This window comes from Cnephaeus nilssonii (assembly GCF_951640355.1).
Source record: "Cnephaeus nilssonii genome assembly, chromosome: X".
Lineage (NCBI taxonomy): Eukaryota > Metazoa > Chordata > Mammalia > Chiroptera > Vespertilionidae > Cnephaeus > Cnephaeus nilssonii.
Window position 1 is genome coordinate 43,682,463 of NC_137071.1, and position 16,235 is coordinate 43,698,697.

Genomic DNA, 16,235 nt, shown 5'->3' on the forward strand with positions numbered 1-16,235 from the left:
GTCCCGACCCATAAACGTGTCTCCTGCACAGCAACTCTTTCTTTATAGATACAGCGGGTCCTCACAGCCAATTGGCCTGGGGGAAAATTCCTCCCAGTGACACTAACAACAATCAAGACTTCACTACACAAAGGAGGACCAAGATGGAGGCATAGGGCGGACGCCTGATTGTTGCCTACCACAACAATTTTGAAACTACAATGGGAAAACAGAGCAGACACCATCCAGAACCACTGGAGTGCTGGCTGAGCAGATGCTCTACAACTAGAATAAAAGAGAGGGGCATGCGGGAAGATGCTGATGCCGGTGAGCCAAAGATCACACTTTAAGAACTACGGCTCTGGCGACACAATGGCGGCCTGGAATGTGCTCGGCGCAGTTCCCCCAGCGGTCTCCGGCTGAGGGGACGGCTCCACTCGCTGCCGAGCACGAACAGATGAGACCCTGGGAGACATGGGGTGGGAGACCCCACGCTTGCTGACCTCCGAGTCCTTCGAAAATCCCAGCGCCCCGGAAGCGGCCAGGTGCGCACACCCGGCGACCGGCCACCGCTGCAGACCCGAGCGCCGATGCTGCAACCCCGGACGAGCCAGCCACCATGCACCAGGTGCACTGGAGTTTCGCCGAGCCCGCTGCCCAGCGAGTTCCACGGCAGCCGCCCTGGAGCTTTGAGAAAATGGCCGGAGGAATTGCTGAGAAGGAATTGACAGATGAGGGTTGGGATCGGGAAGATGAGGCCCCGCTGGGTGCTGGATCCAGGAGCGCTCGCCCGGCGTCGCTGCTGTAGACCCGAGTGGAATTGCTGAGAGGGAATTGACCGATAGGAATTGGGATCAAGAAGACAAAGCCCCGCTGGGTCTCAGGTCCGGGAGAGGCCGCGCGCCTCTGGGTCCGGGCAAGGCTGGAAGCCAGGTCAGGGTGAGGCTGAGTCCCGGGTTCCGGTGAAACTGCGTGCCCCTGGGTCTGGGAGAGGCCACATGCCCCTGGATCCCGGTGAGGCCGCATGCCCCTGGGTCTGGGTGAGGCTGGGTCCCGGGTCTGGGCGAGGCTGTGCGCCCCTGGGCCTGGGTGAGGCTTCACGCCCCTGGGTCTGGATGAGGCCTCACGCCCCTGGATCTAGGTAAGGCTGGTTCCCGGGTTCAGGTGAGGCCGCGCCCCTGGGTCCAGGTGAGGCTGGGTCCCGGGTCTGGGGGGGACCGCGTCCCTGGGTCCGGGAGAGGCTGGGTCCCAGGCCCGGGTGGGACCGCACCCCTGGGTCCGGGAGAGGCCACACGCCCCTGGGTCCGGGTGAAGCTGGATCCCGGGTCCGGGTGAGGCCGTGCGACCCTGGATCCGGGTGAGGCTGGGTCCCGTGCCCGGTTGAGGCCACGCCCCCCTGAGTTCGGGGGAAGCCGTGTCCCTGGGTCCGGGCTAGACCAAACCAGAGGGAGTCGGACCTGCATTAACACCATTTGTCCACCATCCAGAGCTGAAAAGTCAGTGCCGACATGTACACATAGGAACTGGTGGACATTGAAATTGGGTCTCAAAAGAACTGTTGGTCCAGAAAGAAACTCACTACAGACTGATTCATTTGCCTGTCAGCATAACTATTATTGCTCGTCTCACATTCGGTTCTTATAAGTATATTTCTAGTAACACATGATGTCACTCATCTAGGGAAAATGATGAACAACATAGACTGATGAACAAGAACAGACCCAGAAACAAGGAGGCATCGATCGGACTGTCGGGCCTCAGAGGGAGGGTAGGGGAAGGTGGGGGTAGGGGGGAGAGATCAACCAAAGGACTATTGTGCATGCACACGAGCCTAACCAATGGTTAAGGACAACAGGGGCATGGTGGCATCCGTGGGGAGGGGTATGGGATGGCAATGGGGGGATGAGGACAAATATGTGACACCTTAATCAATAAAGAAATTAAAAAAAAAGATTGCAACCTAACATAATCAAAGCTGAAGTATTAACAGGATCTGCGGGAGGAGAGGTTGTTCTGATTCTAGGAATTGATTTGTCCCCATCTGACACTGGCCTCCCATTTAAATTAATTCAAAGACAGTTTCCTGTGATGCCAGCATTTGTGATTACTATTAATAAATCACAAGGACAACCTCTAGACAGAGTAGGAATATTCCTACCTGAACCCATTTTGAGACATGGTCAGTTGTATGTTGCTTTCTCTTGAGTTCAAAGAGCTTGTGACGATAAAGTTAAAGTGTAAATACTTCATCACAAAGGAAATTAGTCAAGCACTCTGAAAGTGATTTTACTCTTAATGTGGTATACAGGGAGATATTAGAATAAGTTTAATCAATTTATCAGTCATTGTTTTTTATCAATGTTGTTTTTATATCATGTTTTTATTGTTATATCATGTTGTTGTTTATTTGTTAATTTATATATTATTTTCATATACATTTTATTAATTTTCTTTCATCTCTGACACTTCTATTATAGAGAGAGGGCAAATAGTGATATTAAAATATTTCTTCTAATTAATTTCCTTTCAATGTGCATGAATCTGTGCACCAGGCCACCAGTATATACATAATGTGCTAGAGTTATAAAAATGTAATTTGAATCTATACCAACATAAGTTCAGTTATTTAAAAAGCACTATACTCCTACACATCTCTGTCCTTCTTTTAGTTTATTGATATTACCTATTACATTTTATATGTTCTGTGAACTATAATATAAATATATATATATATATTTTTAATTGAGGTATTATATGTGTACATATCTTACCATTGCTCCCCCCACCCCACAACCATACATGCCCTCACCCCCCAGAGTTTTGTGTCCATTGGTTATGCTTATATGCATGCATACAAGTCCTTCGTTTGATTTCTTATCTCCCCCACCTCTCCCTAAACTTCCCCCTGAAATTTGACAGTCTGTTTGATGCTTTAATGTCTCTGTATCTATCTTTTTGTTCATCAGTTTATAATGTTCTTTATTATCCATAAATGAGTGAGATCATGTGGTATTTTTCTTTCATTGACTGGCTTATTTCACTTAGCATAATGTACTCCAATTCCATCCACGTTGCTGCAAATGAAGAGAATTCCTTCTTTTTTATGGCAGCATAGTATTCCATTGTGTAGATGTACCACAGTTTTCTGATCCAGTCATCTGCTGACGGGCACCTAGGCTGTTTCCAAATCTTAGCTATTATAAATTGTGTTGCTATGAAGATAGGGGTGCATATATCCTTTCTGATTGGTGTTTCTAGTTTCTTCGGATATATTCCCAGGAGTGGGATTACTGGGTCAAATGGGAGTTCCATTTTCAGTTTTTTGAGGAAACTCCATACTGTTCTTCACAGTGGCTGCACCAGTCTGCATTCCCACCAGCAGTGCACGAGGGTTCCTTTTTCTCCACATCCTCGCCAACACTTGTCATTTGTTGATTTGTTGATGATAGCCATTCTGACAGGTATGAGATGGTACCGCATTGTTGTTTTGATTTGCATCTCTCAGATAATAAGTGACTTTGAGCATGTTTTCATGTGTCTCTTTTTTTAATGTATTTTTTATTGATTTATTACAGTGAGGAAGAAAGAGGGATAGGCACAACACACAAGGCACTGAACAGAATTGTATTCACGATATTAATAACCTCCAATAAAGGTGACCACCAGAGAAAGACAAATTAGGGAATAGGAGAGGAAGAGGAAGAGTAAAAAGGAAGAACAAAAAAAAAGAGTGAGAATCTGAACTTGGGAAAAGAGAAGAAAAAAAAAAGAAAAGAAAAAAAAGTAAGAGAGACAAGAATGATACTAAGAGAGAAAAGGGGAACAAACTATACATATGGGGAGTAAACTCCAATAGAACAACCACTAATCCCAGCAAATTCCAGTAACACGAGCCTGGAGATTAATACAAACTGCAACATCAACTAATATCAAGTGAGGCAAGGGAAAACAAAAGTAAGAAACAAACAAAAACAAAGCAAACAAAAGAACCAAACAAACAAACAAAAAGAATAATCAAAACAATCTCATAAAAAAGCATAAACATTCAATCTAATCAACATTCAAGCAAACAACAACAAAAGGCCAGAGAGAAAAACAGTTGTTTTTTTTTAAGTTAGTGTAGAGAGAGGTATGTATGGACTTGGAGCTGGGGGTTGGGAATTAGATATATAAGTAGGGTGAAATTTTAGCAGAGGGTAAACTGTAAAAGTAGGGAAAATCTAAAGCCAGAAAGGGTTAAGATAAACATGAGACCAAAAGCGGAAAGGTTAAGAGGAGAGTGATGGCATAATGTTAGCGTTGAGATAGGGTAAAATGATTGTAAGGGAAAGATGCAAATAGAATGTAGGACACTAATCCCAAAATAAAAGAAAGAGAAAATCAAATGGCATAAAAAAAAGTAAAATAATAGTAATAATAATGCTGATTGAAAATAAAAATGTAATAGTTAAAAAGGTGAAAATCGAGTGGGAAAAGGAAAAAAATTTAGTTTCTTAAGCAAAAGATGCAAAAAATGAAAATAAAAAATTAGAATAAAAAAATAAATTAAAAAAAAGAATTTAAAATAAAAAATAGGAAGACTAAAATGTGCAGTAGCGGCTGTCATTCACTTCCTCTATTATTCTGTTTGGTATACCTGTTTCCCAGTCTGGGCGGTATTTCAGTTCCCTTCGTTCCACTGCTCCTCAGTGTTATAAGCCAGTCCTGATTTTTAAGCCGGCTGTGTCTTAATTTCTCGTATTTATTTTTTATTACACCAGAGACAATTAGTGTTTCAGCCCCTGGGTGGCAGTGTTTCTGAATTGACTTCCGGGCCTCTCTAGCTTTTTTTTCCCCCCTCTATGGCACTCACTACCGGTTTGTGGAGGTGTGCGCCTCAGAGCTGCCTCTCTGATGGTCGCACCCAGCTCTGCTCCCCAGGTTCCGGAAAAACAACTTCCCCCTGCAGTCTTTCAGGGTATTCCCCACCTGGGTTTTCCTATGTATTGGGCTTAGTAATCAGAGTCGGAAAGAGCCCAAGTATGCTGACAGTGGGTTTGCGCGCAAGACTAAAGAGCCTGCACTCCTTTGAAAATTCTTAGTCTGACCCTCCTCATCAGATTAAAATGAGTTGCTTTTAAGAGATCACTTCTGTTAGCAGCTCAGAGGACCCCCTTCCACATTCAGCTCCAACTGCCGCAGATTTTTCTAGGCACAGACCTCCCGGGTCCTGCTGGTCCTGCGGCTCGTGCGCTTCCGCGGGGTTGAGAAACCACACCTTATCCCAGGTGAAATCTGACCTTTCCGTGGTGCAGTGAAGAGTTCCTTTGAATCCGAATGTTTGCGCTGATAGGGGACTGGTGTTCTGGTGCTCACAGCTGTTCAGTGTTTGCAGTTGTTGCGGAAAGTCAGGTTTCCAATAAAATCCTCCTTTCCTTGCAAGATGGCGAGGCGCCTGGTGAGCCCGCAGCTCTGGGAGGGGACCCAGCCCCTGTGGGTGCTGCACGGTCAGGGGAACCCTGCCCAGCACTCCCCCACATTCTCCTGGAGTTTAGCTGTCCCTTAGCTTGCCAACATACACTCACCCTGCGAACCTCTGCCGCTCCTACTCTCCGCCCCAGGGCCAGACTCCAAACACGACTCTATTCAGCCGCCATTTTGAGCAGAATCTATAATATATTTTTAGAACTATTTTTATGCATTTATCTTTTAAAACATGCAGAACATAACTGATGGAGTTACAAAGCAACATTACATGGACCCTGGCTTTTATACTTGCCCATTATTTTTATCTGTCCAGGATGCTTTTTGTCTTCCTACAGTTTTGGTTTTCTGTGTATCACCATTTTATGTCAATCTGAATAATTACCTTTAGAATTTTACATACCATAGGTCTAATTATATTAAACTCCATTAGATCTTGTAATTTGGAAATATCACAATTTCTCCATTATTTCTGAAGAACAGTTTTTGGGGGCATAGAATTCTTAGTTGACTGGTTTTTTTTGTTTTGTTTTTATCTTTAAGCACTTTTAAGTATATCACTCTACTACTTTCTGGTTTCCAAGGGTTATGATAAGAAATTAATGTTCGAGAACCCCTTATACAGAATGAGTCATTTCTCTATTGCTGCTTTCAGTAGCCTTTCTTTGTCTTTGTCCTTTATCAGTCTAATTATAGTGTGTCTCAGTGTGGCTCTCTTTTGGAATTATCCTACTTAGAGTTTTTTGAACTTAAACTTGTTGACTCATGTGCTTCAACAAATTTGGAAAGTTTTCAGCCAGTATTTCTTCAGATAATATTTTTTCTCATTTCTCTTTCTCCTTCCATTCTGGAACTTACATAATGTGTTTTTGGCTTCTTCATTGTTTCCCCACAAATTAGTTAAGCTCTGCTCACTTTTTTCTCCTCTGACTCAATTTCAATTGTTTTATTATAAGTTACTGATTACTTTATTTGTTTAGATGTGCTGCTGGGCCTCTATTAATGTTTTATTTTTAGTTATATTTTTAATCTCCATAATTTATGATTCCTTATTTTATATAACTTTTATATCTTGGTTGATATTCTCATTTTATTTATATCTGGTTTTCATAATTTCTTTTAGTTCTTTATTCAGTTTTTAGTAATGTGAGCACATTTAGTCTTTCTATTGAATTTGCTGATTGGGTTTTCTCCAGGTTATTTTTTATGAATGTACTTGTTCCCTTGAATAAACCATGTTTTCCTGTTTCTTTGTATATCTTGACATTTATTCTTATTTTTGAAAGTAGGCATTTGATATTAAAATGTGATAACAATGGAAACCAGTTTTCCATGCCTTCCCTGTGTTGTGTGTGTTTTTTTAATTGTTAAAAGCTATAGTAGTCCATTTTTTTACATTTTTCCAAACTATACTTGCAAAGATTATTCCTTGTCATGTGTGATCCCTGAAGTCTCTGTTCCTTTCAGTAATTTCAGCTACTGTTTTGACAGAGATTTCCTTAAAATCCAGGGAAATGAAACAAAAAACAAAATGGAGAGAACAACCACCTCTACAAATCTTTACTGATTGTCTCTCTGCTAGGGCACTTCTTTACCATTTAGTTTGGCTTTCTCTGAGATCAGAAATCAGGCTAATGTGAAAACCTAAGGTCTTCTCAGGACTTTTTAAAGCATGCAATATTGACTGGGTATGCTCTTGGTTTTCTAAGTTACTCCATATATATGACTACTTTTTATTTTTAAATTAAATTTATTTGTGTGACATTGGTTTATAAGATTAAATAGGTTTCAAGTGTACATTTCTATGATACATGATCTGTAAATTGCATTGTGTTTTCACCACCTGAAGTCAATTCTTCTTCTGTCACCGTATATTTTACCCTTTATTACCCCACCTCCCTTTGCTCTGGTAACCACAATATCTTTGCCTGTGTATATGACTTCGTTTGTTCACTTGGTGATTTCAGTTTTGTATCCCACATATGAGTGAAATTATATATATATATATATATATATATATATATATATATATATATATATTTTTACTTTTTCTGTCTGACTTATTTTGCTTAGGATGATACTCTCAAGATTCATCCACGATGTTGCAAATGTCAGCATTTCATTTTTTCCTATGGTTGAGTAGTATTTATATATATATATATATATATATATATATATATATATATATATATATATAAAACTTCTTTATCCATCATTCATTGAAAAGTACCAGGTTGTTTCCATGTCTCAGCTACCATGAATAATGCTGCAATGAACACAGGGGTACATATATTTTTATGAATAAATATTTTCAAAATTTTGGGGTAGATATCCAGAAGAGGGATTTCTGGGTTAAATGGTAACTCCATTCTTAATTTTTTTAAGAACCTTCACAGTTTTCCATAGTGGCTGTAGCAATTTACATTCTCACCAGAATTGTATGGAGGTTCCCTTTTCTAAACATCCTCTCTAACACTGTTATTACTTGACTTATTAATAATAGGCATTCTAATAGGTATGAGGTGGTATCTTATTGTAGTTTGTATTTTAATTTCCCTTATAGCTAGTAAAGTTTAACATCTTTTAATATGGCCCTTTGCATGTCTTTTTAGGAGAAGTGTCTGTTCAGGGCTCTGTCTATTTTTTTAAATGGATTGGGTTTTTTTTTGTTGTTGTTGCTATTGAGTTGAATGATATCTTTATGCATTTTATATATTAGCCTTTTATTGTAGGTATCACATGCAGATACCTTCTACCAACCAGTAGGTTTACTTTTTTTGTTTTATCGATAGTTTCTTTGGCCTTGCAGAAGCTTTTTAGTTTGATGTAGTCCAATTTACTTATTCTCCCTTTTGCTTCCCTCACTTTGGGGGTAAAGTTCATAAATTCCACTCTGAGACCAAGGTCTATAAGTTTAGTACTTATGTTTTCTTCTACATGTTTTATTGTTTAAGGTCTTATATTTAAGTCATTGATCCACTTTGAGTTAATTTTTGTGTATGGAGTCAAATAGCAGTCTAATTCTATTCTTTTGCATGTGGCTTTCCAAATTTTCAGCACCATTTATTGAAGAGACTTTCTATTCTCCGTTGTATTTTTTTGTTCCTTCATTGAAGATTAGTTGCCCATATATATGCATTGTTATTTCTGGACTCAATTCTTTTCCATTGGTCTGTGTGTCTGTTTTCCTGCCAATACCATACTGTTTTGAATATTGTACCTTTGTATTAAAATTTGAACTCAGGGTGTGTAATATTCTTAGCTTTGTTCTTTTCTCCCAGGATTTCTTTGATTATTTGAGGTCTTTTGTGGTTCCATATAAATTTGGTTAATTTTTGTTCTATATTTTTAATGCCATTTGGGATTTTAATGGGATTTGCATTAAATCTGTATATTGCTATAGGTAACAGGGCCATTTAAACTATGTTATTTGGTGACATACAACCTTTCATGTTATTTTTGTATAGTCCTTTGCATTATATCCTAAACAAAATACCAACAAATTGAATACAAAAATACATTAAGTGATAATACATCACAATCAGAGTTCATTCCATGAGCACAAGGATGGTTCAACATACACAAATTGATCAATGTAATATTACCACATTAACAAAATAATGATTTTTATCATATGATCATACCAATACATGCATAAAAAAGCATTTGAGAAGATCCAACACCCATTCATTATTAAAGCACTCAATAAAATGGGTATTTTATTTTTTCTAATTCATGAACATGGAATATCTTTCCATTTCTTTGTGTCTCCTTCAATTTCTGTTAACAATGTCTTGAAGTTTTCAGTGTATACGTCCTTCACATCCTTTGTTAAATTTAGTATTTTAAGTATTTTATCCTTTTTTGTTACAAATGCAAAATATATTATTTTCATTTCTTTTTCTTAAATTTAATTGTTTATATATACAACTGCAGTTGATATCTGTATTTTGCTTTTTTTATACTAAAATTTTACTGTATTTGTTTATTTCTCCTAATAGTTTTTGATGCAGTCTTGAAGATTTTCTATATAAAGAATCATATAATCTGCAAAAAGTGACAATCTTACTTCTTATTGCCAGTTTGGATATTCTTTCTCTTGTTGAATAGCACTGATGAGAGTGGGAATCCTTGTCTTCTTCCAGATCTTAGAGAAAAAAGCTTTCTTCTTTCTATTACTGAGTATGATATTAGCTGAGTGGTTGCCATGTATGGCCTTTATTATGTTGAACTATTTTTCTTTTGTACCCATTTTTTAAAATATATTTTTATTGATTTCAGAGAGGAATGGAGAGGGAGAGAGAAATAGAAACATCAATGCTGAGAAAGAATCATTCATAGGCTGCCTCTTGCATACCCCCTACTGGGGACCGGCCCGCAACCCAGATATGTGCCCTTGACCAGAATCAAACCCGGGACCCTTCAGTCTGCAGGCCAACGCTCTATCCACTGTGCCAAAACTAGCTAGGGCAATCTATACCCATTTTATTAAGTGTTTTAATCATAAATGGATGTTGATTTTCTCAAATGCTTTTTATGAATGTATTGATATAATCATATGATTTTTTATCCCTTACTTTGTTAATGTGGTATATTATATTGATCAATTTGTATATGTTGAATATGAAATGAATTGTTTGTGATGTATTATTATTTTAATGTATTTTTGTATTCAATTTGTTAGTATTTTGTTTAGGATTTAATATAAAAACACTCTGAAAGGCTACATGCTACCCAATTTGATAACCTAGAAAAAATGGACAATTTCTTAGAAATATATAACCTTTCCTAGATTGAATCATGAAGAATTGGATAAGCTAAATAGAAAATTGAAGCAGTTATTAAAATTCTCCCCCCAAAAAATAACAGTTCAGGACCAGATGGCTTCAGGTGAATTCTACCAAACATTCAAAAAAGATTTAATACTTACCCTTCTCAGACTCTTCGAAAAAATTGAAGAAGTGACAATACTTCCTAACTCATTTTATGAGACCAATATTGCCCTGATACCAAAACCTGTCTAGGACAATAGTAAGAAAGAAAATTGCAGACCAATATCTCTAAAGCATATATTATTAATAGCTATATCTGAAGAATTCCAATATATTTAAAGGAATGTAGCAGCAAAAAGATAGTTTTCCCTCCTTTGTAATTAGTTATGGCACATGTTCCTGAACTCTATGTTGGACAAACAATTGTAATAATAACAAGAATAATGTTTCAAAGAAACAAATAAAACATCATTATCTTTAACTTATAGAACTATAGAGAAGATTAAATTAGTTAATATGTGTGAAAAAGCAGGTAATGTGTACATAGAATATTTGCCTTTATTTCTATGTTATCTCATTTCTAACCTATCATCTTTCTTCCACTGAGTCCCAGATCCTGATGCATAGTATGATCCATCTTCTGCTGGGCCTCGGTTCTTTTTATACCAAGGTTCATGCCCTCACTAAGAAACAGAAAGGTGTGAATAGAATGAAATCTGGAGACTCCCAGAAATTAATAATTGAACTCATAAAGTCCAGTCCTTACTCATTTTTAATAACTCCCTCTTGGTTATCAATTTTCAAAGTGTTTTCACATTTATGCTCTTGTTTGTTTTTCCAACAACACTCATTCCACAGACAAGGAAAGTGAGCCACAGAGAAGTAACAAGGTAACTGAAGTAGCTTGGGACAGAATTAAAATTCAAACCCTTGCTTTCTAACTTTAAATTATATGTGTTTACCTACACCACAAACTAAATCCTGAATCCCCTCTACAATTATTTTTCCAAGGGATTAATTTGCCCATATTAATTAAAATGTCTCAAGAAATTAGGTGTCACTTTTCATAATCCTAACTATAATTATCATCTTCTTCTTAATACTGACAGGATTCATACAATGAATACTTACAACATGGCAAGTTCTGGGGTTTAAATGTGCTATCTTATTCAATCTTTATTTTAAAATATATATTGTTGAGAATATTACAGAGGTTCTCCTTTGCCCCCATTGGCCACTCCACCCAGTTCCTATTGTACGTATCCATGGGCAATGCATATATGAATATAAATCCTTTGGCCTTCATAACCTTATTGTCTGTGTCCATGGACAACGCATATATGCATATAAATTATTTGATTACTGTCTTCCTGACCCCTATCCTAGATTCCCTCTGCTATTCATCAGTCTGTTCCATGTTTCCATGCACAGGTTCTATTTTATTCATCAGTTTATTTTGTTCATTAGATTGCACATATAGGTGAGATCATGTGATAATTGTCTTTCTCTGTTTGGCTGGCTTATTTTTTTTTAGCATAATAATCTCCAGGTCCCCCTATGCTGCCTCAAGATGTAAGAGGTCCTTTTCACAGCTGCATAGTATTCCATTGTATATACTAGTATGTACCACAGCTTTTAAAAAATATGTTTTTATTGATTGTAGAGAGAGACGTAGGGAGAGAGATAGAGTGATAGAAACATGGATGAGAGAGAAACATCAATCGGCTGCCTCCTGCATGTCTCCTACACACCCTTACTGGGGATCGAGCCCACAACCCGGATATGTGCCCTGACCAGGATTTGAACTGGTGAACTCTTGGTTCATGGGTGGACACTTAACCACTGAGCAACACTGGCCAGGCATTACTACATCTTTTTTAACCACTCATCTACTGATGAGAACTTGGGCTGTTTCCAGATCTTAACTATTGTAAATAACACTGCTATGAACATAGGGGTGCATATAATATTTCTGGTTGGTGTTTCAGGATTCTTAGGATATATTCCTATAAGTGGGGTCACTGGATCAAATGGCAGTTCCATTTTTAATTTGTTGAGAAAACTCCACATTGTTTTCCACAGTGGCAGCACCAGTCTGAATTCCCACGAGTAGTGTATTAGGGTTCCCTTTACTACACATCCTTGTCAACACTTGTTCTTTGTCAATTTATAAATGGTAACCATTCTGGCAGTTGTGAAGGGATATCTCATTGTAGTTTTAATTTACATCTCTCTAGTGATATTGAGCATTTTTGTCATATGTCTCTTGGCCATTTGTATATTCTTTTTTGAAAAGTGTCTATTCAGGTTGTTTGCCCATTTTTAAATTGCATTGTTTGTCTTCCTGGTGTTGAGTTGTATAATTTATTTATATATTTTGGTGACTAACCCCTTATCAGTTATATCATTAGCAAACATGTTCTCCCATACAGTGGGTTCCATTTTCATGTTGATTCTGGTTTCCTTTGCTGTGAAAAATATTTTTTTATGTAGTCCCATTTGTTTATTTTCTTAGTTTCTTGTGCCCTATCAGTGAAAATTCTGTTACATGAGATATCTGAGATTCTCCGGACTACATCTTCTGCTAGGACTTTTATGGTTTCATGACTTACTTTTAGGCCATCTGTCCATTTTGAGTTTATTCTTGTGTATGGTATAATTTGGTGGCCTAGTTGATTATTTTGCATGTACCTGTCCAATTTTCCTAGCACCATTTATAGAAAAGACTGTCTTTACTCCATTGTATGCTCTTGCCTAATTTGTCAAATATTAATTGGCCATATTGGCATGGGTCAATTCCTGGGTTCTCTGCTTTGTGCCATTGATCTGTATGCCTGTTCTTGTGCCAGTAGCAGATTGTTTTGATAACAATGACTTTGTAGTATCATTTAATATCTGGTATTGTGATCCCTCCAATTTTTTCTTCTTTCTTTCTTTTTTTTTAAAAAAATATATTTTAATTGACTTCATAGAGGAAGGGAAAGGGAGAGAGATTGAAACATCAATGATGAGAGAGAATCATATTGATCAACTGCCTCCTGCATGCCCCACAAGTGGAGATTGAGTTCATAACCCGGGCATGTGCCCTTGATCGGAATTGAACCTGGGACCCTTCAGTTCACAAGCTGACACTCTATCCACTGAGCCAAACAAGCTAGGTCTCATCTTTCTTTTTTTAAAAATATACTTTTTATTAATTTCAGAGAGGAAGGAGGAGGGAGAGAAAGATAGAAACATCAATGATGAGAATCATTGATCAGCTGCCTCTACACACCCCCCACTGGGGATAGAGCCCACAACCCGGGCATGTGCCCTGACCGGGAATTAGACTGTGACCTCCTAATTCATAGGTCAACGATCAACCACTGAGCCACACTGGCTGGGCTTTTTTCTTCTTTCTTAAAATTGCTGTGCCTCTTCAGGGTTTTTTGTTTCCATATAAATTTTTGGAGTATTTATTCTAAAACTGTGAAATATGCTAAATGGTATTTTAATAGAGATTGCATTGAATCTATAGATTGCTTTCAATATTATGTGCATTTTAATATAGTTAATTATTCCAATCTACGAACACAGTATATACTTCCACTTGTTTATATCTTCCTCTATCTATTTTTTTCAATGTCCTGTAGTTTTCTGAATACAAGTCAAATGACAAAGTAATAATCTTTTTTAATTTAATAAATCTTTATTGTTCAGATTATTACAATTGTTCATCTTTTTTCCCCCATAGCTCCCCTCCACCCGGTTCCCACCCCACCTTCTGGCCTTACCCTCCCCCATTGTACTCATCCATAGGTGTATGATTTTTGTCCAGTCTCTTCCCACACCCCTACACCCCCTTCCCCCTGAGAATTGTCAGTCCACACCTTTTCTATGCCCCTGATTCTATTATATTCACAAGTTTATTCTGTTCATCAGATTTTTTATTCACTTGATTTTTAGATTCACTTGTTGATAGATATATATTTGTTGTCACTTTGTTGTTCATAATTTTTATCTTTACCTTTTTCTTCTTCTTCCTCTTCTTAAAGAATACCTTTCAACATTTCATATAATACTGGTTTGGTGGTGATGAACTCCTTTAGTTTTTTCTTGTCTGTGAAGCTCTTTATCTGACCTTCAATTCTTTTTTTTTTTTTATCTCCAGTTTTCTTCATATATTTTTTTTCTTTTTCTTTTTTTTTTAAATCTTTTATTGAGGTATTATATGTGTACATATCTTACCATTACCCCCCCACCCCACACCCACACTTGCCCTCACCCCCCAGAGTTTTGCGTCCATTGTTTATGCTTATATGCATGCATACAAGTCCTTCGTTTGATTTCTTATCTTCCCCCCTCTCCCTAACTTTCCCCCTGTAATTTGAAAGTCTGTTTGTTGCTTTACTGTCTCTGTATCTATCTTTTTGTTCATCAGTTTATAATGTTCTTTATTATCCATAAATGAGTGAGATCATGTGGTATTTTTCTTTCATTGACTGGCTTATTTCACTTAGTATAATATTCTCCAATTCCATCCAGGTTGCTGCAAATTATGAGAATTCCTTCTTTTTTATAGCAGCATAGTATTCCATTGTGTAGATGTACCACAGTTTTCTGATCCAGTCATCTGCTGACGGGCACCTAGGCTGTTTCCAAATCTTAGCTGTTGTAAATTGTGCTGCTATGAACATAGGGGTGCATATATCCTTTCTGATTGGTGTTTCTAGTTTCTTCGGATATATTCCCAGGAGTGGGATTACTGGGTCAAATGGGAGTTCCATTTTCAGTTTTTTGAGGAAACTCCATACTGTTCTCCACAGTGGCTGCACCAGTCTGCATTCCCACCAGCAGTGCACGAGGGTTCCTTTTTCTCCACATCCTCGCCAACACTTGTCGTTTGTTGATTTGTTGATGATAGCCATTCTGACAGGTGTGAGATGGTACCTCATTGTTGTTTTGATTTGCATCTCTCGGATAATAAGTGACTTTGAGCATGTTTTCATGTGTCTCTTGGCCTACCTTCTGTCTTCTTTTGAAAATATTCTGTTTAGGTCCGTTGCCCATTTTTTTATTGGATCATTTATCTTCCTTTTATTAAGTTGCATAAGCTGCCTGTAGATGTTGGAGATTAAACCTTTATCAGTGCTAGCATTTGCAAATATGTTCTCCCATGCAGTGGGCTTTCTTGTTGTTTTGTTGATGGTTTCTTTTGCTGTAAAAAAGCTTTTTATTTTGATGTAGTCCCATTTGTTAATTTTCTCTTTAGCTTCCATTGCCCTAGGGGCAGTGTCAGTGAAGAAGTTCTTCTGGCATATGTCTGAGATTTTGTTGCCTGTGGATTCCTCTAGTATTTTTATGGTTTCCCGTCTTATGTTTAAGTCCTGTATCCATTTTGAGTTTATTTTTGTATATGGTGTAAGTTGGTGATCTAGTTTCATTTTTTTGCATGTGTGTGTCCAATTTTTCCAAAACCATTTATTGAAGAGACTGTCTTGATTCCATTGTATGTTCATGCCTCCTTTGTCAAATATTAATTGAGCATAGTGGTTTGGGTCGATATCTGGATTCTCTATTCTGTTCCATTGATCTATATGTCTGTTCTTGTGCCAGTACCAGGCTGTTTTGAGAACAGTGGCTTTGTAATACAGCTTGAAATCTGGTATTGAGATCCCTCCTACTTTATTCTTCTTTCTCAGGATTGCTGCGGCTATTCGGGGTCTTTTTTTATTCCAGATGAATTTTTGGAGAGTTCTTTCTAGGTCTGTGAAATATGCCGTTGGTATTTTAATGGGGAGTGCATTGAATCTGTAGATTGCTTTGGGTAGTATGGACATTTTAATGATGTTGATTCTACCAATCCATGAACATGGTATGTTCTTCCATCTGTTTACGTCTTCCTCTATCTCTTTTTTCAGTGTCCTGTAGTTTTCCGCGTATAGGTCTTTTACCTCCTTAGTTAAGTTTATTCCTAGGTATCTTAATTTTTTTGGTGCGATGGTAAATGGGATTGCTTTTTTAGTCTCTCTTTCTGTAAGT

General features: G+C 37.9%; 1 pseudogene across 1 annotated transcript in view; it reads left to right on the top strand.

Moving 5' to 3' along the window:
* The first annotated feature begins 284 nt into the window (after window positions 1-284).
* Window positions 285-16,235, top strand: part of LOC307095292 (importin subunit alpha-1-like) — a 37,692-nt pseudogene continuing 21,741 nt past the window's right edge. Inside the window, exon 1 of the transcript in view lies at window positions 285-306. The product of the transcript in view is annotated as an importin subunit alpha-1-like (transcript). The remainder of the gene's footprint in view (window positions 307-16,235) is intronic.